General features: G+C 46.6%; 1 long non-coding RNA gene across 5 annotated transcripts in view; it reads left to right on the top strand.

The window, feature by feature from the left end:
* The window catches only part of STX8, a 247,681-nt gene that overhangs the window by 143,553 nt on the left and 79,354 nt on the right, over positions 1 to 24,774 (top strand). For 2 of the 5 annotated variants that reach the window (XR_002336829.1, XR_002336834.1), the window contains one exon: positions 4,230 to 4,438. This is a non-coding gene — a long non-coding RNA (syntaxin 8). Of the gene's footprint in view, positions 1 to 4,229; positions 4,439 to 11,123; positions 11,355 to 24,774 lie in introns of those variants that run through there. The other 3 variants (XR_002336831.1, XR_002336830.1, XR_002336833.1) reach the window with 2 other exon arrangements.

Here is a 24,774-nt window from a genome sequence, read left to right as displayed (position 1 = left end):
GCAGGTCAAAAATTTTGTTATTCTAAGTCATATATTTTGTCTTGCCAGCAGACACAAATGTAGGTCTCTCTGACCACCAAACCCCTTTGAGCCTGTCCTTCCTTCCTTTCTGGAAAATCAAAGAAGCATCATGATTTTTTAAACTTGAAGTTTTTTTTTTTTCCTGACATGCACACACATTTCAAAACAAACAACTTTTTGATGGAAGTATAGTTGACTTACAGTGTTGTATTTCCCGTATACAGCAAAGTGATTCAGTTATCTGTGCCTACATATTCTTTTCCATTCTAGGTTATTACGAAACATTGCATATAGTTCCCTATATCATACAGTAGGTCCCCGTTCTTTCTTTCTCCCTTCCTTCCTCCCTTTCTTTCTGTTATTTATTTATTTTTAATGGCTGCACTTACAGCCTATGGAAGTTCCCAGGCCAGGGATCCAACCTGAGCTGCACCTGCCAGCCTGTGGCACAGCCATAGCAACACCGGATCCAAACCACATCTTTGACCTTGCAGTTTGTGGCAACACCAGATCCTTAACCCCCTGAGCCACAACACGAACTTCTCCTTGTTTCGATTTACACTGTTCATTGAGGTATAATTTACATACAGCAAAGTGCAGAGATCTTTAGCATTCAGTTCTATGCATTTTGACAGCTGCATGTATTTGTGACTATTTGAAACATTTCCATCCTCCCAGAAAATTCTCCTGTGTCCGTTTCCAGTCAGTACCCATCCCACTCCCACCCCAGAGGCAACTGCTTTCTAATATCTGTCCAATAGGTTAGGTTTGTCCTTTTATACTTCACATAAATGGAAGGATGAACTGCATATTATTATTTTGCCGACAGAATGCTTTTGAGATTTATATGGTCATTGTGTTTAAAAGATGCTCTTTGCTTTTCTGTCTGAACCGTATTCCACTGTATTGTCATACCACCCTTGGCTTATCCATTCTCCTGTGGATGGGTATTAGGTGGTTTCTAGTTTGAGTTCTAATGAGTGAGGCTGCTGTGTATATTTTTGTACAGGTCTTTATGAGAAATATGTTTTTATTCCTGTTTGGTAAATTCCGAGGTGTGACATTTGTAGGTCATAGAGTAGCTGTGGTTAACTAGAATAGAAATGACGTCTACATCTCTGCAGTTGCCTTCAGTATTAATTAATATTTCCCTATGGTTAGTATCCTCACTCTGTAATTTTAGCATCATAATGGGTGTGAAGCAGTATCTTATTATGGTTTAAATTTGCATTTCCCTGGGAATTCCCATCGTGGAATTCTCCTGTACCCACCCCACCCCACCCCCACCCCCACCCCCCACCCCGTAGGCAACTGCTTTCCAATTTGGGATTTCATTTTTGTTCCCTGGGTTACTTAGGGATTGTTTCCTTAATATTCAAATAATGGGGATTTTTCCATTTTTGTCACGTGATGAAAGCTTTTGTTTTATCTCTGATCATACTCTTTGGCTTAAAATCTATCTGGTCTGATACTGCTATTGTTATGTCAACTCTCTCATGCAAACACTTGCTGTGCTTTATATTTGAAGTTAGTTTCTTGTGAAAGCATGTAGTTTTGTTGTATGTTTTTAATCTTGGCCGACATTCTTTGTCTTTCAATTGAGGAGTTAGTCCATTTATATTTAATACGATATGGTTGGGTTTAAGTCTGCCATCTAGGTATTTATGGTCTTTTGTCCAGTCTGTTCTTTGTTTCTCTGTGCTTCCTTTCTTGCCTTCTTTTGGGTGAATTGTGCATATTTAGTATTCAGTTTTATCTCCTATAATGATTTTTTTTTAAAGCTATACCTCTCTTGGTGGTCGTTGTATGGTGGTGATGGGTGTGTGTTTTGATTTTATTTTTTTAAAAAAGTGATTGCTTTTGAACTATGTTGTTTAGTAGAATAGTCACTAGTCATGTATGGCTACTTAAATTAATTGAAATATGAAAGAATATGTCCCTGGCTAATAGTATGAAGAATGGATTGAAGGGATTCAGGAGTATAAACAAGAAGGTAAGTTAGGACATTATTTTAGAAACACTGGAAAAATTTTGTGAGTTATTAGTAGCAGAGTTTAAGAGAAATGGTAGGATTGAAAGATACTGGGGAGGAAGAATCAGCTAGAGTTGCTGACAGATGGGATGTCAGGGGAAGAAGGGAGAAGGCGTGGGACTCCAAAGGTGTCCATCGTGGGCAAGCCAGGGCGTGACAGTGCTAAGGCAGGGAACGTGGGAGCGGAGTCACCTTTGGGGCAAGATGAAGATTTTAGAGACCTTAAGAGTCAAATGTTTGTGGGAATGTCAAGGAGGTAGAGATGCGTAGTTAAGTCGTTGGCTATATGAGTCAAGGATTTGAGAGAGCTATGCCGAACAGAAAATGTTCAGGCTTTTAAATTTAAAAATCAGTAAACTAAAATGCATATATAAAATGGAGTAAAAACATCCGAAACTCTGGGTATCACCAACATTTAAGAGGAAGAGGAGACTCTAGACAGAGCTCATACATCCGGTGAAAGGAAACCCAGCAGAGACTATGTAGCTGAATACAAGAGTAGAGAGTTAGGAATCGATTGTTAAATAATCATGAAACATTTTTCTAGGCAGGTGTTGTGTAAATAATATTTGACAAATTGGGCTTGGATTCAGTTTTCTAAGAAGGAGCAAATTATTCACCACTTTGAAATTACTCAGAACTTTTTATCTTTTACACCCATTCATTGATCGCCTTTGTCTTCTAGAATATATCTTGCTGATACACAGCAAAATAAAATAAAAACGAACACATAGGCACTCTCCTAGGGGTAGGAGACCATTGAAATGAACAGTGTTTGTTGTGCTCTTTCTGTAAAAGAAAGATGAGCAGATAATTAGGATACACAAATAGGGGTCTCTAGGTAAAAAGAGGCAGTAGGAAGCGCTGTATGAACTGGAAGAAAGACTCCCCCACCCCCCAACTCTCCTGTGCCTGTCACAGGCGATGCTTTTGGCAGGAATCGCCCTCTTCCTGCTTCCTCGCCCACATGGCCTTCAAAACTCAGCTCAGACATCATTCTGAAAACATTCTTGGACTTCCTTATTTTATTTCATTCTTTAAGAAAACGGGTAACGTTTGGAAAATGTAACTGTGAAGTAATCACTAAAAAAGGGGGCGGGGAAGAAGGGAGAAAGAACCAAAATTGAAAAAAAAAAAATAGGATGAGCTAGCTCGATATGCTAAGACATTCAAACCACGCAGGAAATAAAAGATCACCCAGGGTCCCATTATTAACCTCAGGATAACATCTTCCGAGTCCGTCCTCATAGATTTGTGTGTACAAAAGGAGGGAGAGGGCTCGCTTTTACATCCTTAGGATCCTAGTCTAATTACATTTTCATGTTAAGTGCTTTCCGCTTTTAAAAGATTAGCATAAGAAAGATAGCCTTCCCATAAAGAATTCGTTAGGAGAGGCAGTAATTGCTGAGAGATCTAAGGGTAACCAAAAAGTTAGATGACACGTGGAAGCTCGGATTTTTATAAAGTCGTAAAGTTGGACTTTTCCGCAGCTCGAGAGGACTCTGCTGCGAGTGACGAGGAAACGGACACCTTAACTTGGTTCTCCTCCCCTCCCGCAGCTGCTTCCCGATGCTTCACTTCCAATCACAGCCTCACTGTTGATAACGTTTGTCTGCTTTTCTGTAATCCATACCTTTGTAGGTGCTCAGCTCGGTATTTCAATGGGTTCCATTCTCCCCGCCATCATTTCTTATGCCATGGCCTTTGACTTCCCCAGCCCAGAGTTCTGTGTGTTGGGTTGTTTTTTGTTTGTTTGTTTGTTTTATTCACCTCTTGGTTGGCTACACGTCATCACTGAGAAGTTTTCTTAAGAAGGACCCGCGTGGTCCCTGAAGTCCTCTATGCAATCTGTCGGTCACCTTTATACTCACGTGACACCTTGGCGGGGCATAAATGTGTTGGGTCGTGCTTTCTTTCCCCTGAACTTTTGACATCTCTCCTCTGGGTCCTGAAATGGTGTTGAGCTGGGTTTTTTCTGTACGCCCTTCCCTCCCCCTCCCACCCTTAGGGGGTCGGAACTGCAGCTTTCAAAGGGTCCCCTGAGTTCTCTCAAGCCCTCTCACTCACTGGGCTCGAGAGAACTGTCACAGGGATGGGCCAGCACGGCGATGACACCGGGGATGTGAGCCAAGGCATTCTGGGGGTATTAACCTCGCCTCTCTGCTTTCCTTTCTAGAGATAATTGATGACCTCGCCAACCTGGTGGAGAACACCAACGAGAAGCTCCGCACCGAAACCAGGCGCGTGACCCTGGTGGACCGGAAGTCCACGTCCTGCGGTAAGAGGGGGGCCGGCTTCCGGTTCTGCCTCTCCCATCGCTGGCAGCTGAGGTTCCCACCATGGTCGAATGGTACCACAGGGATTTGGTTGCTCAGCTGAATACAGGCAGGTTTTGGTTTTTTTTTTTTTTTTTTTTTTTTTTTTTGATGAAGCGCTGAAATGGCCAGAAAATCCAAGACTCTTGTTAAAATGAAATGAATGCTCTCGAGTGCAGGGCAAGTATTACACATTGTTAACTTTTTTTTTTTTTTTTAATTTAAAACAAGAAACCTTCCTGTTTGCTTACAGAGCATAATAGCATAATTTTGGGGAAATTGTGTGACATGATGCAGATGGGCGGTGGTAGAACTCTTGGGTTTTAAAAGCGATCTTGCTTATTTTGTGCCTTGTTTTGGCCCCAAGCTTCATGGTCGAAGCTTGAGCCGCAGAGCAGCGAAGAGATCTGACTGTCAAGTCCAACCAAGTTCAAATCCTCTGTTTAATAATGTTATCTTTGGCAGTCGCTTTACTTCCTAACACCGTGTGTATGTACATTGAGGTTCCCAGGCCAAGATAAGAATCCCTGGGGGTGATTCATAAAATGCGATTCCCTGGCCTCCCTCAAGCTTCTGCTTGAGTGGCACTAGGTTGGCGCTGGAGAGCGTTCGTTGTTTAATAAGCCTGCCAAGCAGTCCTGGTGTAGGTCCTTGCCCTTCTGCAGAAGTTCTGATGCCAGTGTTTGTGGGGGCTCAGTGCTGTCGTGCCCGGGCACAGTGCCTTGCCCACAGGTAAGTGCCTACAAACGGTGCGGGCCGTGGTTGTCATCACAGCGGTGGTTACTCCGTGCTTCGTCTCACAAAGGTGCACCACGTTTATAAAGCTAATGCCTTTCTTATAAATAGACTTGCAAGAGCACTAGAAGAAAACGAAATAAAAAACCAAACCCAACCAAAAACACTAGCGATCTGAGCCCGTGTTTTGCCTGACTTGAGCTCTTTCAATATGAAAAGTCTAATGGACGCCTCTGACCCATCCAGTCTTGGAACAAGGACCTCTCTGTGAGGGTCCCCCGGGGATGCGTAGCTTCCTTGCCTGTGTTTGTGGTTAAACAGAAATCCAGAACAACAGGCTGATGGAAGACCAGGCAGCTGTGGACTCGGGAATCTCAGAGGAAGTGGAGCCTGGGGGCATCAGCTACTTCCCTTTGAGCACGTGTCTGCTCCCCCTCAACCAGGCAGTTCTCACCCGCCAGACACCAAGCCGCTCCCTGCTTCTGCTCCTGTAGGCGTGTGTTTCTTTCTGCTTCCTGCCCAGAGCAAAGCCTCCTTGACTTGGCTTTACCAGCCTTCTCGAAACTTCTGACCACAGAGACTTTGTTCTTTGTACTAGATCCTGAAACCTTGTCAACAGAAAAATGGGTTCACTCCCACCTCCACTTTATTCTTACATAAACTTAAACTTTCTGAGCCTTAGTCTTCTCAGCTGCAAAATGTTGATGACCTGGTTATCAAAATGAAATTGCATAGGGAGTTCCCTGGTGGCCTAGCGGTTAAAGACTCGGCATTGACACTGCTGTGGCTAGGGTTCGATCCCTGGCTTGGAAACCTCTGCGTGCCGCAGGTGAGGGCAAAAAAATGGGGGGGGGGGGGGGCAGGGTTCCGTTGTGGCTCAAGGGTTAAGGACCCAACATAGAGGATGCGGATTTGATCCTGGCCTTGCTAGTGGGTTAAGGATCCAGTGTTGCCTCGAGCTGTGGTGTAGGTTACAGATGCAGCCCAGACTTGGCATGGCTGTGGCAGTGAGTGGCAAAGGCTGGCAGCTGCAGTGCTGATTCCATCCTTAGCCTGGGAACTTCCACATGCCATCAGTGCAGCCCTAAAAAGAAAAAAAAAAGTGTCGACTCCAGAGCCCGAATTCACATCACACAGCTTTGCCTCGATTTTTCCGTCTGTGAAATGGGAATAGTAATGGTATTTACCCTAGAGTGTTGTTGTAAGGGATGAATGAGTTAATGCAGATAAAGATGTGGATGATGTCGCGATAGATCCGTGGGTAGGTAGGTAGAGGCAGAGATATTATATAACACTTGGACCAGTGTTCAGCCCAGAGTAAGGAGTGAGCAACTATTAGCTATTATCTTTATATGTCTAATTGGGAAAGCCTTCCCAATTAAGTGGCAACTGTCCTGAGGTCTTTTGCATGTGCTAAGCAATCAGGTTTTTACTAATTCGGAACGAACACAAAGAAACAGGAAGATTTTCTGTTTGCAACATAGTGGCCTTCAGCACAAGCCTGTCATGTCATAGTGAAGAATAGTGGTTCTGCTCTTGCAGATTTTTTATTCTATGGTTTTACCCTAGTATTGGTATTTATGTTCAGGAATGTTCATAAAATCTTCGGAGCAGAGCTGTTTAACTTTTTTGTTGTTGAAAATTTAGAGACTCCCAGAATGACTCAAATGCATGTTTTTTGTTTTGTCTTTTTGCCTTTTTCTAGGGTCCCGCCCGTGGCATATGGAGGTTCCCAGGATAGGGGTCGAATCGGAACTATAGCCGTTGGCCTGCACCATAGCCACAGCAACTCGGGATCTGAGCCACGTCTGCGATCAACACCGCAGCTCATGGCAACGCTGGCTCCTTAACCCACTGAGCGAGGCCAGGGATCAAACCCACAACCTTATGGTTCCTAGTCGGATTCGCTAACCACTGAGCCACGACAGGAACTCCGGATTTGTTTTGTTTTGTTGTTTGTTTGTTTTGTCAAACGTGCATTGGTATCTTCAAGTGTGCAAAGTATAAATTTATCTCATGTTCCATTTGTATTTACTTACATGTAGCATCGGAAATAGATTACATGCAGGCATTCAGAAGGGGAGGCCACAGAAGTACAACAAACGATGCTGAAAGAAGGCATTTCTTCAGATTTTTTTCCATGGAAATAACTTTAGAGAGAATTCCTTCTTTTATGCCTTCAAATTTTTCCCCAATATTTATTTCACAGTGTTCCATCAGTGGTATATCAACACCAAATAACCGGCCACAGCTAACTTGAAAAGAAAATGCGCATTTATATGTTTTCAAGGGACCTTTGCAATTGTGTATCTGCTCCTTTTGCGTATTGCTGGAGGTTCAGCCTATAGCCTCCAAGGCTCTAGGGAGGTTCAACGTGTATTTAGGACCCCCAGCAATGAACTTCTGGGTCTTTACCTGATCGATGTTAAGCCTGGGAACACGAGGTCTACTGTGCAATTTACCGGTCTTAGCAGCCCTGGGCAAAAGTAGCCTTTTAAAAAGTGGAGTTCCCGTTGTGACAGTGGTTCATGAACCTGTCTAGGATCCATGAAGATGAGGGTTTGATCCCTGACCTCGATCAGTGGGTTAAGGATCCAGTGTTGCCATGAGCTGTAGTGACAGCTCGGATCCCCTGTGGCTGTGGTGTAGGCTGGCAGCTCTAGCTCTGATTCAACCTCCCAGCCTGGAAACCTCCATGTGCCTCAGGTGTGGCCCTAAAAAGACAAAAGATAAAAATAAAGTGGTTTCGTTTTGGTAAAATACTCCTAACATAACATTGACCATCGTACCTACTTTTAAGCATGCAGTGCAGTGGCATGAAGTACGTTCACCTTGTTGTGGAGCCCTCACTACCACCATCCGTTTCCAGAACTCTCCATCTTCCCAGACTGAAGTGCTGTACCCATGGAACACGAACTCCCCATTCCTGGCCTAGCTGCCCTTGTCCGCCAACATTCTACTTCCTGTCTACAAAAATGACTCCTCCAGGTCCCTCGGATAAGTGGAACCATATACTCCTTGTCCTTTCGTATCTGGTTTATTTCCCTTAGATAAGGTCTTGAGTATTCGTCTGTGTTGTACCGTGGGTCAGGAATTCCTTCTTTTTTTTGGCATGACGCATACCCCACTGTGTGTCTGTACCACGTCTTGTTGATCCATGTATCTGCCAGTGGACTCTTGGGTTGTGTCCACCTTCTGGCCGCTGTGAATAGCGCCACTAGGAACACGAGTGTACACGTGTCAGTTCAAGCCCCTGCTTTTGTCTGCATTGACCCAGACGTGGAGTTGTGGAATCAAATTGCCATGCACTGTGAAATTCTTGGGGTTGGGGGAACCACCCTAATAACCCGACCTTTTATTTTGCTTCCAGCTTTGAAACTCTTAGGTACTTTCTAGCAGTTTCTTTTTTTAATTGGATAAAGCCCACTTGCAGGCAGGACTCAGGGACTTGCATAGCCTGACAGGGCCAGCCAAAGGGGTGGAAGGTGAGGTCCTGGGCTCCCCACCTCATTGGGAAATGTAATAGGAGACCCCCCGCCATTAAAGTGGGGCCCCAAAGAGCTACACCCTTCAGGTAAAAGAGTATAGATCTAAACTTGCCCTTGGGGATTGTGCAGAAGGCAGCCTTGACACTGAACAGATAAGAGAACCAGAAAAGGAGAACTATGGTTCTCACAAGTCACAGTCACAGAAAGGCCCTCTGTGCCTTTGCGCCCTGGGTCGTACTCACCTGTTCCAGCTCCAGGTGGCTGGTAACAACCATGAAATGCTTCTGGAATGTTTCCCCTTGGTCTCCAGGAATCAACTAGAAATAAGATTTTCAGGGCCATGACCAGCACACAGTCAAAGATAACCATGGGAGCAGCAGAACACAAGCAAAGACCAGCCGCAGAAAGCAATCGGTGCAGGCTTGTGGCATTAGAATCATCAGATGAGATTATAAAATCACATACAATTGCATTTAAAGAAGGTCATAAGTTTGAAAGTGTCTTCAGAGAATAGGAAGCGATAAAAATTAATGTGAAACCGTTGAAAGGAGATGGAATAGAATTTCTAGAAATAAAAAGTAACTGAAATTCAAGACTCAGTGGGCATATTTGATACTAGCAAAAGAGAGGCTCAAGCAGCGGATGGATAAGAAAAAAGAAAAGAAATGCCCTTTCTCTAAAAGGTTGTCCAAATGCCATAGAAGTTAAATTGCAGTCTTCATAAGAAAGGCACGGGGGTGGGCAAGGGCTTTTGACCCAAGAGCTGCAAGACAGAGCAGAGAGTTAATCACTTGTTCTTCCAAATGCAAGGCTAGGTTGATCTTTTTTTTTCTTTCTTTCTTCCTTTCCTTTCTTTTTACCATACCTGAGGCATATGGAAGTTCCCAGGCCAGGGATGGAATCTGAGCTGCAGCAACACCAGATCCTTAACCCCCTGCACCAGGCTGGGCCTTGAACCCACACCTCCACAGAGGATCTCTAACCCCCAACGCACCACAGCGGGAGCTCCGCCAGGCTGATCACCGATACGGAAACCCATAGCCACAGTACAGGAAACTGTGGGCAGGGCTAGTTTTAACTTTTGGGAGGGTGGAGAGAATTCATCAGCCCACTCAGGGCACCTGGGTTCCTCTTCACAAACGACTCTTTGACTCGGGGACTTGAACGAACTGAGGATGGAAGCCGCACATCGTCCTTGTGCCGAAGGTGGCACAGGAATAGCCTGTGAACCGTGACCCCGTCTCATTTTCCGACCATCAGCCTGTCTCCCTTGCTGACCTGCTACACCGTCCGTCATAGATGTTTTCGGCATGAGAGCATTTCTCATTATAAGGACAGACCTGACTGCAAGGGGGCCGCGCAGCGCAGAAGGGCTCGCAGATGCATCTGTTTGGTCCGTGGTTAACAAAGGATGCAAGTACCTCTTTGTGAACCTTTCACTCGGGGAGCCCGGCCTGTACCTTTTTTACTGGGATCTTTGCTTGGTTTTTCCTCCCTTTGCTTCCCCCACCCCAGTAATCGCGTCGAGGGGAAAACAGTCTTGTCTCTGTCCAGCTTCTGAAGGCAAATTAGAATGATGCTTTCCCCTTGGTATCTGTCTGTACCCTGAGATCTGTCATTTGTGCTAAGAACAGCTACATAAAAGCGGGATCTTTGTAATTGCAGTTTAAATATTCATTGTGCCTCGTCCTCATTAGAATTCAAAATAAAGCCTCGTCTGAGTCTGCCGGACACAGCCAATTGTGAAAGGCCAGACTCCCAGTTCTGAATGACTGCGGCTGAGAGACAGTGTCGCCCCTCAGCATCTTGCCTATGACGTCATGTTATCGAAGCACGTGGATTGTGGTTTTTTTCACAGCGGCTCAGTGCTGTGGTTAGAAAGGAGCCCAGGGGGCTTTGCGGTCACAAGATCTCCATCGAGAGCCTCTGGCTTCGCTTCCCTTCCTCGCAATGCGGAGCATCCCGTGGTTGGGATGGGACCGTGCAGCGTGCGTGTGGCACCGAGCGGGCCAGGGTCACGGTTTGGGCTCTGCCACTGACAACCTGGCGACCGGGAAAGCCGAGTCCCTCAGAATGAGGGGAGCGTGGTTGTTCGCAGACTAAATGGGAGCAGGTTGGGCAGCGCCCTGACTGGTGCGAGTGAATCCTCAGTACATGCCAGCAGTGTTGACATGTGGCTTTAAATGGGTGGTCGAGAGGGCCTTCGTAAAGGAGACTCAGGGGTTCACCTCTCTCTGAAGCCAGCGTAGAAAGGTCTTTAAGGAGAATAGTGATGATTCGGTAAGTGAGGCAGGGATATTGTGGACCTGAAACGCTTACAGCATCATTTACTCAGAATGGATTTGTTTGTTTTTTTTTTTTAATCAAATAAACTGAAATTTATAATTTTGTGGCCAAAGCTGTTACCAGTCATGAAGTTAGTAAAAAGCCAGTGCATATGCGGGTGGTGGTGCCGCTGTGCTGCTTTTTCTGTCAAGCATGAAACTGACTTTTTCTTAAATTAGCTCTTTTTTTTCTTCTTCTTCTTTCCAGCCGCACCTGCAGCACGTGGACATTCCTAAGCCAGAGAGGGAATCTGAGCCCCAGTTTCAACCTACGCCACAGCTGAGGCATCACTGGATCCTTAACCCAGTGCACTGGGCTGAGATCAAACCCACGCCTCCACAGCAACCTGAGCCACTGCAGTCAGATTCTTAACCCACTGTGCCACAGTGGGAACTCCATTAGGTCTTTTGAACATGACACAAAATAGGTAAGAAACTGAATTCGGAGTGGTCTCATTTATTTGACTGACCTTAGAGACAGTTTAATCTTTCAAGGAAACTTTTTTTTTTTTTTTTTAGGGCCGTACCTGCTACATATGTAGGTTCCCAAGCTAGGGGTCGAATTGGAGCTACAGCTGCCAGGCTACACCAGAGCCACAGTAACGCAGGGTCCAAGCCATGTCTAAGACCTCTACACAGCTCATGACAATGCCAGATCCTTAACCCACTGAGCGAGACCAGGGATCGAACCTGCAACCTCATGGTTCCTAGTCAGATTCATTTCCGCTGCACCACGATGGGAGCTCCAGGAATCATTTTTAAAACCCTACCACGAGCACAAGCAATTCATCTGAAGCAAAAGAGAGTTCAGGTTAAGGCTCCAGCGCTGTCACTGCCCCGAATTGGGTTGGACCCCTGGCCTGGGAACTTCTACATGCTGTGGGCATGGCCAAAAAAAAAAAAAAAAAGGAATACTCTTGGGCTCTAGGTTCGTCCTTCTTTCTCCTACCCTTCCTTGTTGAGGTGAGCTAGGCGAATTCCACAGCTTTCTTATTTCTTGACATACACATGTGCCTGTCCCCATACCCATGTCATCTTTCATTTAGTCTGTGGAGGAACGTCCGGGCCTCCGCTAATGCACGTCCACCTCCAAGTCCTCTTGTCCTTAAGCTGATCGCTGCCTTTCCCATTCGTTCATTCATTCATTCTTCCTCCATGCCACACAGTCACTGGGCATCATGTGTGTACCGGGCACTGGGCTCATTGTGGAGCCGAAAGGTACCGGGGGCCAGTTTCTGCCCTTGGGGACCTCAGAGCACAAGATGGGGACACACGGCATAAATCCCCAGGGACTGCGGTAGCGCAGGCAGCCAGCAAAGGATCTCCATCCGCCCAGGGGCCCCAAGGCTTCCAGGAGGACGTGACACACGAGCGGAAGCTGAGGACTAAGGCGGAGATACTTCGCCTGGGTCTGGTCACGTGAAGAACCCAACTAAGCAGGCTGTATAGGCTGTGATGCCGTTTGAAGGAGAGGGGGTGAGAGGGAAACAGAAGAATCCACTAAGTGCCGCGTAGCAGCATTGGTTAGAGCGTGAGGACCACGCGGTCGGGCAGGTGCGGTCAGTGTCCCTTACTGCAGATGGCAGGGGGCAGGGGGGGTGCTTGGGGCTGGGTGGCAGGAGCGTTTCAGTGTTCACATTGTTTTAGAATTTTTTCTGTAGCTTTAGATTTTTTTTTTTTTTTAAAGTCTTTTTTTTGCTATTTCTTTGGGCCGCTCCCGCTGCATATGGAGGTTCCCAGGCTAGGGGTCTAATCGGAGCTGTAGCCACCAGCCTACGCCAGAGCCACAGCAACGCAGGATCCGAGCCACGTCTGCAACCTACACCACAGCTCACGGCAACGCCGGATCGTTAACCACTGAGCAGGGGCAGGGACCGAACCCGCAACCTCATGGTTCCTAGTCGGATTCGTTAACCACTGCGCCACGACGGGAACTCCTAGAATTTTTTTTATCATAAGCCTGTGTAACTTGTTTTTAAGCCTGTATTACTTTGGTAATCTAAGAATTAACATTCTAAGCAAAGTAGACCTCTACTAATATTTTGGTACTTCTAGTTTTTTTTTTTCGTAAATAGTATTTTGACAAGATTAGGTTAGTCCTGTATTTTTAGCCCTTTTGAATGTATCATTACATATTTTAAAATATTTATTTGAAGAATAGAGGCTTTACAGTGTGTCAGGTGTGCGGCTAAGTGATTCAGTTTACACATAGATATTTAGATTCTTTTCCATAATAGTTAATGTCTTATTATAAACCTAGTTTTCTTGCAGTACCATCCTGTCAAATAGATGTACCATCACTTACTTGGGTACTCTTGCTGGGGGCCTTTTTTACTGCCCCATTTTCCTGTATGAGTAACGCCATGCTAAGTATTGTGTCCAGAAAGCCTTTTTTCCACACTTTGGATTTTTTTTTCTGCCGGGCAGGTAACCAGCATTCGGATGCTTCCAGGGTCAGAATCAGAGGTGGGCTCTGGCTGCCTTACTTATATCAACAGGACCCTGATTGGCAGGTTGGTTGAGGCTCAGAAAAGGGACAGAGGGGCTGAAGAACGACGGGGGGAGCAGAGCAGCCAGCCTGGGCCAGGAGAGCGAGGTCAAGATGCTGCACCGGAGCTGCTGAGCGAGGCCACTGCCTCTGCCCATCCCTGCCTCTCTCGGTCAGCGGAGGAGTGCCTGGCTGCCCAGGGTGGGCCCAGGAAGCGTCTGGCCGTGTTAGGCTTCACATGATGGGTGTTCCTTCAGAATGGGGCTTGGATCTGGACAGCCAGGAAGTGGGCTGCCGTGCTGCTCTTCACTGGCAAATGAAAGCGTAAACAGCATTTTCCCACGTGGGAATGCCATGCCAGATCGTCTCTGTTTATTTTTATGAGAAGCCTGAAACCTGGATCTTTCAGTGAAATCTCCCAATATTTCAGTGTCGGCAATAAACGAACCATTAAAACAATTCCACGTGGACCAAATGAAACACATGGCAAGGGCCTACCCGTGCAGGCCTCTCTTTGACCTCTGTCTCTCTGGTCAACCCCTGGGCCTGTTGGAGAATAACTGAAATCTGTCTCTTCCCTTCGTCACTTTGTGTTCTCCCTGCTCCACTGCTGGTTCTTGTCCCATTTCTGTAGCCCTTAAAAATAATAGCAAAGAAGTCTGTTTCTTGGCACAGGAAAACGTGCATGAGGGTGACTTTGAGCATATTGATAGAAGCCGTGGGCCCCCCATGTGGTGGGTTCAGTGTCTGGATGCAGCAACCGTCCACCCAGCTACCAGGGCCAAGGTTAACAAGGTGAGGCCCTCTGCTTAGGGGTCCCTTCTTTTGTAAACGTGCCCCTTCTCAGTCGATTGATTGCTGTTTCCCTCTGGAGACAGATTGGCTATTTCAGAGAAATGACTTTTCTCCGCCACGGAGATAACAGATACCATGTAGTGAAGCCGCAGAGCGTAAAATTCTTGGGAGACCCGCCTCTAAAATCCAAGCGCAGCCTGGCGGGCTCCAGCGAATATATTGGAATGGCTCAGTAGTCATTTCAGGAGCTAAAACGTCTTTGCAGGCCTGAGTACTCCCCTCCCCGGACCCGAGGGTGCCCGTGAAGGTTGCAGGGTGCCCGTGAAGGTTGCAGGGTGCGCAGGGGACGTGGGGGCCTGGTCAGATGTCTTCGCTATGTGCCCACATCCCCGTTGTCTGCTTTGGTTTTGAGTTCCTACCGTGGAAAAGCCGGCCTCGCTGCTGACAGCATTTATGTGGGGAGCCCGTCTAAGAGCAGTAGGTTCCAATGCTGATGCTTCGGCTTAATCCAGGCAAAATGCAGCCTTTGAGAGAAGCGCCAAATTGGAAAACCTCGACTTAATGGGAGGTGATTGATAAGGGCTGACAGCCTCAGAACTACCACCATGACCGCCTCCGCGGCCGCCCCCGCTGCTCTAATCTGTTACGAGGCAGTGACTTTGCTATCATCAAGGGGTCAGAAATGATCACAGAGTAGAATCAGTTTCTGATGATTGTTTTTGCTCAGTGTGGTTTGGAAAGATAAGGTGTGATTTCCAAGAGCGGCTTCTGCTGTGAGGGAGTAATAATTAGGCCGCGCGGGCTGGGCTGACGCCGCCCCCCTCGTACGTGTTGGTGCGTGTTTTCTGGTGATGCGTGTTCACCGGTGACTCCGTGCGCTTTGGACCAGCTCTCTGGGACCAGCAGGTACTGGCTGGGTTTAGGGGGATGCCGGCGGGCCTGGGATGTCAGAATGGGTTTTGCACACTCAAAGCAGATTTCACCTCTATTATGCCACTACGTAGGGGAGGAAGAAAGCCCCAAGGCCTCCAGGTATTTTTGCCCACCCAGCCTGAATTTTCAAGAGTTCACCATGGTGCCCAAGTGCTTCTCATTCATACACTAATTTTATATTTGTAAATTGAAGGGAAATGAAGAATTGGATTCTAGCTGTGACCAAAACAACCTGCACCAGGTAAGCTTAGGCGTGAAGGTAGTTGTCTTTTATACATCGAAGGTCAGTGGCGGAGACTATGTGTTCTTTGAGGTTCCATCCAACTGTCGTTCTCTTTCCATACCCCTTTGAAGAGAATCAGACACTTTGCTCCACCCTAAACACACACACACATCAGACATGAACCAGCGCTCTAGGCCAGAACTTGGCTGATCTCAGTTCGCATGTGCTGGGTGGTGGCAGGTTAGATCCTTGCGGAGTTAAATCTACCTGAACAGAGCCTTTGACCTTCAACGTTCGGTCTTCCCGTATGGACTGGAAAAAAAATTTTTTTTTTTTTTAGCAAACTTATATTTTTTCTCATCAGAACAGATGAAAGATGGCGAAACTGTTCAATGGGAGATGCAGAGAAAGCGAATTGGCTGTTATTAGTACCTGTGTAGGAAAATAGAGAAAGGGGTTATTGAGCAGAAGCCCTGGGTTCTGTATTCAGAAGGGGTTGGTAGTGACGCCTTGCACTTTTCTCTTAAGCTGGTGTTAGTAGCTTTAGGGATATTTTTAATTAGTTAAAATTTTTAAAAAAGTGAGCTGTTTTTTTTTTTTTTTTTTTTTTTTTTTTTTGGTCATTTTTGGGCCACACCCGTGGCATATGGAGGTTCCCAGGCTGGGGGACTGATTGGAGCTACAGCTGCCGGCCTACACCACAGCCATAGCAGCGCCAGATCCAAGCTGCGTCTTTGACCTACACCACAGCTCACAGCAGTGCCAGATCCTTAACCCACAGAGCGAGGCAAGGGATTGAACCTGCAACCTCATGGTTCCTAGTCGGATTCATTTCCGCTGCGCCACGACAGGAACTCCCTGAACTGTATTTTTTTAAAAAGCAGCCCCTAAAATTTAAGTTTTCAGTATAGGTGTTGCTGCCTCTCACTCCTTAAAAATTGTCGTAGTGGGTTGAAGTAGCTGATTTAAGTTTATTGAAGTCACAGGGGTTCACAAGTGCATCGCCTTCTCTGTGTATTATCAAAAAGGAAAAGGAAATATCAGATGGCCTTCCTGACTTTCTAGTGCTTGCCGCCTTATTTATGAGGCTCCCTAGGATTCCTGCTGTGGCCCGGCAGGTTAAGGACCTGGCATTGTCACTGGTGGCGCAGGTTCAGTCCCCAATCTGGTGCAGTTGGTTAAGGATCCAGCGTTGCCGCACCTATGGTGTGGGTCACTGCTGCGGCTTGGGTTTGATCCCTGGCAGGAGAACTTCCCTAAGGGTCTCCTAGCCCTAGCCAGTTGCTGGTGTGTGTTAAAGGAAAAAGATGATTTTACTTCAGCATTAGCTGTGATGTCCAGTGCGCATGCTTATTAGAACTAAGAGCCACTGAGGAAGGTGAACAGGAAAAAGCCAAATGAAAAGAGCTCTCATAATAATTAGTACCTGGCGGCAATCATTGCTCAGGTCACAAAGCATCCTGGCAGCCCCACCTGCTGCTCTGGCTTTGGGTACACCCCAGCCCCTACCTCTGCTCTCAGAGCCGCGTGCTTCTGGTGGCACCACGTCAAAAGCAGCTCCATGGCAGGGTTGTGCTTGCACTCCAGGGCGAGGACACTAATTTTCTAAAGTCTCGACCTTGTTGCTTTTGTGAAACTTTTTATCAGCCCCGGGGATCCATCCGCTCCCACAGAACCCCACCGGCGGCAGTTGTTGCCCCGCTCTTTCTGTCTCAGGGCCGAGCAGACAATTTTCAGTCACTGAACCAGCGTTAAACTCCTAAGAAAAATTGATTTGGAGCTCATTCGAAATCCGCCTTGGCTTTTCTCTGCCCCGGAGTGTGAGCACTGAGATCGATTTCTCCGCATTAGCCGCAAAATGATCTTTGTGTTGGTCTGGGGCTTCGGTGGTCCGTGACGCGGCCCTCTGCGCATGCCCAGCACCCGGGGCGCGCCTGCATCTCAGGTCCGCCGCGTCGAGCCGACGGCAGCCGGAGGATGTGCCTCGGTGGTCTCGCCGGGGCAGGTGTCTGCTGACCGGCTTCCCCCCCACCCCACAAGTTGATTCTCTCTCTCTTGGTCCTCGGAGCGGCCATTCCTTTCAAAATGACTTTTGGATTTCTGATGAAAAGTCTTATTTTAAAAATGTTTGACCAATAGGGATTTCTCATCATGTTGGCGTTCAGTTGAACTTACTTGAAAACAGAGAAAACTGAAAATGGCCATTTTGAAAAATGAATCAATGCGGTAGGGGTAACAACACAACAGTGTGAATCTCCTTGATGCTGCTGAACTGCAGACCTAAAACCAGTTAAGGTGGTAAGTTTCATGGGTATTTACCACAAGAAAAATATTTTTCTACTTAAAAATGTGCAGGTAGTTCCCTTTGTAGCTCAGCGGTAACGAACCCGACTAGGATCCATGAGGATGTGGGTTCGATCCCTGGCCTCACTCAGTGGGTTAAGGATCCGATGCCGCCATGAGCTGCGGTGTAGGTTGCAGACATGGCTCGGATCCCGCCCGTGTGGCTGTGCCGTAGGCTGGCAGCTGTTAACTCCGATTCGACAACTAGCCTGGGAACGTCCATATGCCTTCAGTGGGGCCCTAAAAAAAAAGAAAAAAATGTGTAAATACTTGGTTCCTTCCATGAAATTATGACAAAGTTAGAATAATACAGTTTGTAAAATTCCTTGGCATCTTTGTAAACTTCTGTTCCATACAACTATTTTTTATTTGATGTGGTAACCGAATCTTAATTACGTTTCTATAGATTTGCTGAAGCAAAATAGAAATAGGAACAAAAGTGGGTTCAAAATCTAGCGGACGGGAGTTCCCATTGTGGCTCAGTAGGTTGAGAACTCAACGTAGTGTCTGAGGATGCAGGTTTGTTCCCTGGCCTCTCAGTGGTTAAGGATCTGGTGTTGCCGAAAGCTGTGACATAGGTTGCAGATGTGGCTTGGATCTGGTGTTGCTGTGGCGTAGACCCCAGTTGCCGCTATGATTTGACCCCTAGCCTGGAAACTTCCATATGCTGCAGGTGCAGCCCTAAAAAGAAAAAGATAAAAAAAAAAAAAAACCCAAAACCAACCAAAGGACATCTCAGAAAATGAATATAAATATAGCCTTATGGTTGCTATTTCTGATTCTTTTCATATTACTAAAGCACAGTTAACGGGTGACGGCTATATTCCTACATCCAAAATATTAGCAATTGGTATCTGAAACCTAGAAGGAAAAGTTTCATGCCTGGAGCATTTGAGTTGCAGAGACACTATACTTTTTGGGTAACTTCAGTAACGTCTACTCTCTTAGCATATTCTTTACAACCATGGAATCAGGGGGCCTTTTGCATCCATTTTTTCGTTCAATTTCCATTTTGTTTGTAGTTAATGAAGCCTGTAGGAGTCCCTATAGGGGACATGCTCATCAATTTAGGTAGATAACAGGCACATCTTCCGGTGACATTGGATTTGTTCTATGCTTTCTCTTCCTTAGAAAGGCTGAACTCCCAGTCCTTCCAAAAAAAGGATTACCCTCTTGGCGAGCCACATTTACGTCTCTTTCGCCTGTTTTTTCAACCCTGCTTTTCTTTCTTTTTCCTTTTTAAAATGTGATCTGGGACTGCTTCTTGGAGTTTTTCTCCTTACAGAGAAGTACCTTTTAGGCGCCACATCTTCTATTTTTGATGACATGCGACGGCTCCCATCAAGAGAGTGGGCAGAACGTGCCGGGCATACCTGCTAGACCTTTAGCAGCTTTTTTCAGACCGAAAGGCCATGTCAGCTCTCAGTACTAAATACATGTATTTCTAAGCACTTTGCAAAGTGGAGACAATGATTGTGATATAATTTCATATAAAAGAAGCGGGGAGGGGGGAGGAGGGGCAACAGGAAGGAACTTCCCTGTATCCTGTGACTGCTTCTTCTCATCCTTTCCAAGCTGACCTTAACATAACTTATCTTTGCCAAATTAGAGACGTCTCATCTGTTAAAGGCGTATATGTGTTTGGGTGGGGACGGGGGGGTCAAATGACTACTGACTCTTCCAATAGTGACCCTCAGAATGAACACAGTAGTTGTCCTGTGCAAGCTTTTCTGGCCCAGGTGACACGCAGACTTGTTTATATAACACTCATTTCACAGAAGCCCCCCACCCCCTCCAGTTCAGGGGTCTGTGGTTATCGCCGAGTACCTGGCCGACTGTTCAGTTTGCAGGTGACGAAGAGGAATGAGGAGCCCGTTGGGGAATTTCTATTCAAGGGCTTGAGGCTCCCTCTCCAGCCCTTCCTCCCAGGGCTGATGCGTTGATTTGGAGGGTGCTAACTCTAGACAGTAATGCCTCTCCTCCTCCAAATGAACGCTCAAAGTCAGGATCAAGCTCCCTAGCTCCAGAGCGAGGATGCTGTACCTAATCTTACGCGGGTTTCTCTGAGCAGAAGGCGGGGGAGTCCAGTAGGCCGCCCCTCCCACCTCCGCCAGGGCCTCACTCTGATAGGCTCTGGACCCCGACGACAGCCAATCAGGTGGGGCCTTAACTCACCCGCTTGAAGCCAAGTCTCCGACCCTGGGGTGCTGGGTTCTGTCTTCCCTACCGTCTCCCTCTTATCTCCCCCACCCCTTTTCTCTTTCTCGTCTTTTTTCTTTGTTTTCTCAGTTCCTGCCTCCTCTCCCCACTGCTCTTCTCTATTCATCGTCTCAGTCAAGAATCTACCTTTCAGCAGCCTCACTCCTCCGCCTCGTCCCACCCTCTGGGTCTGTCTGCCACATCCATTTGCTTGCCCTCCCCGATGTGTCACAGAGCATGAAACCATCTGGAAGTGTGTTATAGAATATAAAAGAAAATAGGAATAGTCCAAGAAGTGCGTTTTTTTTTAAAATGCTGCTGTATCATATCTTTGTGATATACTCTGCAAATTACTTTTTAAAAAATCTGTTGTATGTATTTTCTTGCCACTTAAGTTACTCATTTTAAAGTGTATTGACGAGGCGCTCCCACTGTGGTGCAGTGGGTTAAGGATCTGGTGTTGCCACAGCTGTGGAGTAGGTGACAGCCGTGGCTCAGATTCCATCCCTGGCCCGGAACTTCAGTATGCCACAGGTGTAGCAAAAAAGGGTATTGAAGAGAGTGAACTCGTGGCTGAGGGATGTAGCACGACTGTGTTTTGAAGAACTGAAGACTCTAGCAGGCTTATCCCAGCTCAGTTTCATGTGTTCATTAAAAGATTTTTTGGGAATTCCCTGGTGGCTCAGCAGGTTAAGGACCGGGTGTTGTCACTGCTGTGTCAGGCACTTGATCCCTGGCCCAGGAACTTCCGTATTCTACAGGGACAGCCAGAAAAAATTTAAAAAAAGAGAGCTTTTCGTTGTTGTTTGGTCGCCTTAACAGGATGCAAACCATTATGAATCAAACTTTTTGAATATGGGTCTGCCTGCACTCACCTACTTAGTTTGGAGATTAAATCCTTTAATTTAAGATTTTGCATTAGGATAATTTTACCATCTTCCACAGATGTCTGATTTTACCAGTAAAAGTTAGATGATACTTTTTTTTCACTTCTTAATTTTTTTCTTTTTAGGGCTGCACCTGCAGCATATGGAAGTTCCCAGGCTAGGGGTCAAATCAGAGCTATAGCTGCCAGCCTACACCACAGCCACAGCAACACCAAATCCAAGCAGCTTCTTCGATCTATACCCCAGCTCACAACAACGCTGGATCCCCAACCTACTGAGCAACACTGGAGATCGAACCCGCATCCTCGTGGACACTAGCTGGATTCATTTCTGCTGTGCCACAATGGGAACTCCCCAGATGATACTTTTGCATCATAACCATAGATGAGGCCTTGTACCCTTATCTCTCCTGATAACTAGGACTTCTAGAGACTTTATACATTTTCTTTTTTATCCTTCAGGGAGGCTCTGTCAGCCAGGGGCCAGTTAGGAAGAGGAGTGAGCATACTGGGTATTTCACCCAAAAGAGACCTAGGGCAGAGAACTTGTTATGATTCTGTTGGAAGGACCCAGAGGATAAAGAGGAGAAGCTGGAGTATTGCAGGGATGAGTCACTGTGTGAAGCAGCTCCCTCCCATGGACTGAGGGAAGGAAGGGGCAGAAGTGTGTTCCAGAGCCCACGTGTACTCACTGCTGTGCTTACTCCTGGGATGGCAGCTCAGACTGCCGGGGCAGCGGGGATGCGTCTCCTGGACTGGTGCTTCAACCATATACTGATGTCACCAGTCCAGAGGAGGGCTGCCGTCCTGGTTCTGGGACTGCCAAAGAGGGAAAGTACCTCTAGAAAAAGAGATGTGTGATGCCCGAAATGAGGGAGAGAACTAAAGAGAATTCCCTGGATGATAGCAATGGGAAGACCCAGGATGTCACTTGTGCAACAGAGCGAGGGAAGCACCGGTGCAGAATAGAGCTGGAGGTTAGGGGAGAAAACAGAAGGTTGTCTTGCCTGCATGAAGAACTGCACTGAGAGGCTATTGGAGTGTGTGAGATTTAGTAGGAGGGCGTCTAAGCCATGGAGGAAAAAAAGGCGACCATTATCTCCAGGAAAACTAAAAGTCACGCCAAAAAGGAAACATCATTATGATGCATTATGAGTATGTCCATGGCCATGACAATGTAGACATTAGTTGTTAATATTAACCAGACTGTGATTTAACTGTGAGGAAGATGGGGGGAGCGGGAACAGATGGGGTGTAAAAAGGCTAAATCCCCCTATAATGAAAGAGGAAATGACTATTTATCTCAAACTGATGGAATTTAGAGATTATAGTATAAGCAAGTCATTTCACAGTGTGGAGGATAATGATGGAGGAGGCAGAGATGGCTGGTTTTATTTTTATTATCATCCTTATTATAAATCTTTGTAGAATTATTTGAAATTTTATTTCTGCGTGAATCATTTTCATCCAATGTTTTCTGTAATGTTGAGGTCTTTAGGAGTTCCCGTGGTGGCTCAGTGGTTAATGAATCTGACGAGGCATGAGGTTGAGGGTTCGATCCCTGGCCTCGCTCAGTGGGTTAAGGATCTGGCGTTGCCATGAGCTGTGGTGTAGGTCGCAGACACAGCTCGGATCTGGTGTTGCTGTGGCTGTGGTGTAAGCCAGCAGCTGTAGCTCCGGTTAGACTCCTAGCCCGGGAACCTCCCTATGCCGCAGGTATGGCCCTAAAAAAGGCAAAAAACAAAAGGATCCCGTGTTGCCATGAGCTGTGGTGTAGGTCGCAGACACAGCTCGGATCTGGTGTTGCTGTAGCTGTGGTGTAAGCCAGCAGCTGTAGCTCCGGTTAGACTCCTAGCCCGGGAACCTCCCTATGCCGCAGGTATGGCCCTAAAAAAGGCAAAAAACAAAAGGATCCCGTGTTGCCATGAGCGGTGGTGTAGGTCGCAGATGCAGCTCAGATCTGGCGTTGCTGTGGCCGTGATGCAGGCCAGCGGCTATAGCTCCGCTTAGACCCCTAGCCTGGGAACCTCCATATGCAAAAAACAAAAGAATTTGAGATCTTTAGATGTGTAGGTTCTGTTACAACCTGAGGCATAAGCTTCTAAATAGTAAACAAAAAAAGAATCTATTAATTAAAAATAGTACCGAGTTTATTCAATAAAAAGAATTCAAGTAACTTTTAAATAGAATTCTTTGTATGCCCTAAATTGGATATATTCCCTCGATGATGGGGTGGCAGAAATCTCCAACTCTGCTAAATAGGTTTGTGGTCAGGAGTGACTCGAGTAGAACAATTCTAAGTCTTCTGCGTGTGTTAGGAGGAGGGAGTAAGCGAGTAAGCGTACTGATAGTCTTAGGAACCAAGGAGATAGAACAAATGGGAAAAGGGAGAACAAACTTTATGGCCTTAGATTTCCATTAGAAGTATTATTGTAGGAGTTCCCATTGTGGCTCAGCAGTTAAGAACCTGACTAGTGTCCAGGAAGATCCATGGCCTTGCTCACTGGGTTGAGTATCTGGCATTGCCATGAGCTACAGTGTAGACCTGCAACTGCAGCTCTGATTCAGCCCCTAGCCCTGGAACTTCCATGTGCCATAGGTATGGCCCTATTTAAAAAAAAGAATGTGTCTATTTATGTGTGAGTGGGTCACCTTGCTGTACAGTAGATAATTGACAGAACACTGTAAACAAACTATGATGAAAAAAATTAAAATCTTTTCAAAAAAGTATCATCGTAGACTCATGATTGAGAAAATAATAGATGTCCTATGTTTAATGATTGAAAGAACCAGAAGCAATGATACTCCAGTATTTGAGCACAGTTAGCACCCAGGTTTTAGGTGCTAAATACTCTTCATCACAAAAAGGAACCAAGGTTTCTTGCAGAAACAGCAAATTCCAGGTCTGGGGCAGGGAAATAGAAAACAAGTCTAGAACTTCCAGTGTCAGAAGTCAGGGAAGTGCAACCCGGGAAAAAAAAAAAAAGTCAGGGAAGTGCACTCACAGTGGTGAGGGCACACACAGCTAAAGAACATGGGAGCTGGTTCAAAGGGACTCTCACGGGTCAGATTTGGGGCTGTTGAAGCAGTACAAATGACGATGATGAGAAATACTGGATTTTAAAAAATGCATTCACAAGTCCACGTTGATAGTCAAACAAGGCAGCGGCGAGGCTGAGGACAGGGTCACCTTGCCCGTCCGTGTAGACGCATGATAAAATTAGAAAACCAGGAGTTCCCGTCGTGGCGCAGTGGTTAACGAATCCGACTAGGAGTCATGAGGTTGCGGGTTCGGTCCCTGCCCTTGCTCAGTGGGTTAACGATCCGGCGTTGCCGTGAGCTGTGGTGTAGGTTGCAGAGGCGGCTCGGATCCTGCGTTGCTGTGGCTCTGGCGTAGGCCGGTGGCTACAGCTCCAATTGGACCCCTAGCCTGGGAACCTCCATATGCCGCGGGAGCGGCCCAAGAAATAGCAACAACAACAACAAAAGACAAAAAGACAAAAGACCAAAAAAAAAAAATTATAAAACCATCATTTTGCAACCATAGTATCGTCCCTCCCGAATCATCCACGGGTGCGAAACTGTTGGACAGAAGGTCATGGGAGGCAGGATAGTCACTACTTAAAATTTCAAATTATTCACTACAGAGGAGGAAGGAAATGTGAGCAAAGGGGTCCCCGTAGCACCAGCAGCACCAGGGACAACCTAGCAGCATAGTCTGCAATGTCCAGTGCCACAGCCTCCCCGCCAGATCTCATGGAGAGAAACAGAGCAGCTGAGGCTGATGGCGCGTCTCTAAGACAACGTCCTGGGCCCTTTGAAAGTGTCACGGAAGAAGGAAGTAAAGGGGGGAGAGCTGCTGAAGAAATGTGACCGCTGCAGGCAGGCTGTGCTTTGGATGGGAGTCTGGATGGGAACACACACCGCAATAAGGATGTGAATGGGCTAATGAGGGCTGTGTTTGCCCTACTTTTCTGTAGGTGTTAACTCTT

The sequence above is a fragment of the Sus scrofa genome, chromosome 12 (genome assembly GCF_000003025.6).
Source record: "Sus scrofa isolate TJ Tabasco breed Duroc chromosome 12, Sscrofa11.1, whole genome shotgun sequence".
NCBI lineage: Eukaryota > Metazoa > Chordata > Mammalia > Artiodactyla > Suidae > Sus > Sus scrofa.
Note: the sequence above shows the minus strand (reverse complement) of the source record. Positions and strands in the feature narration are given on the sequence as shown.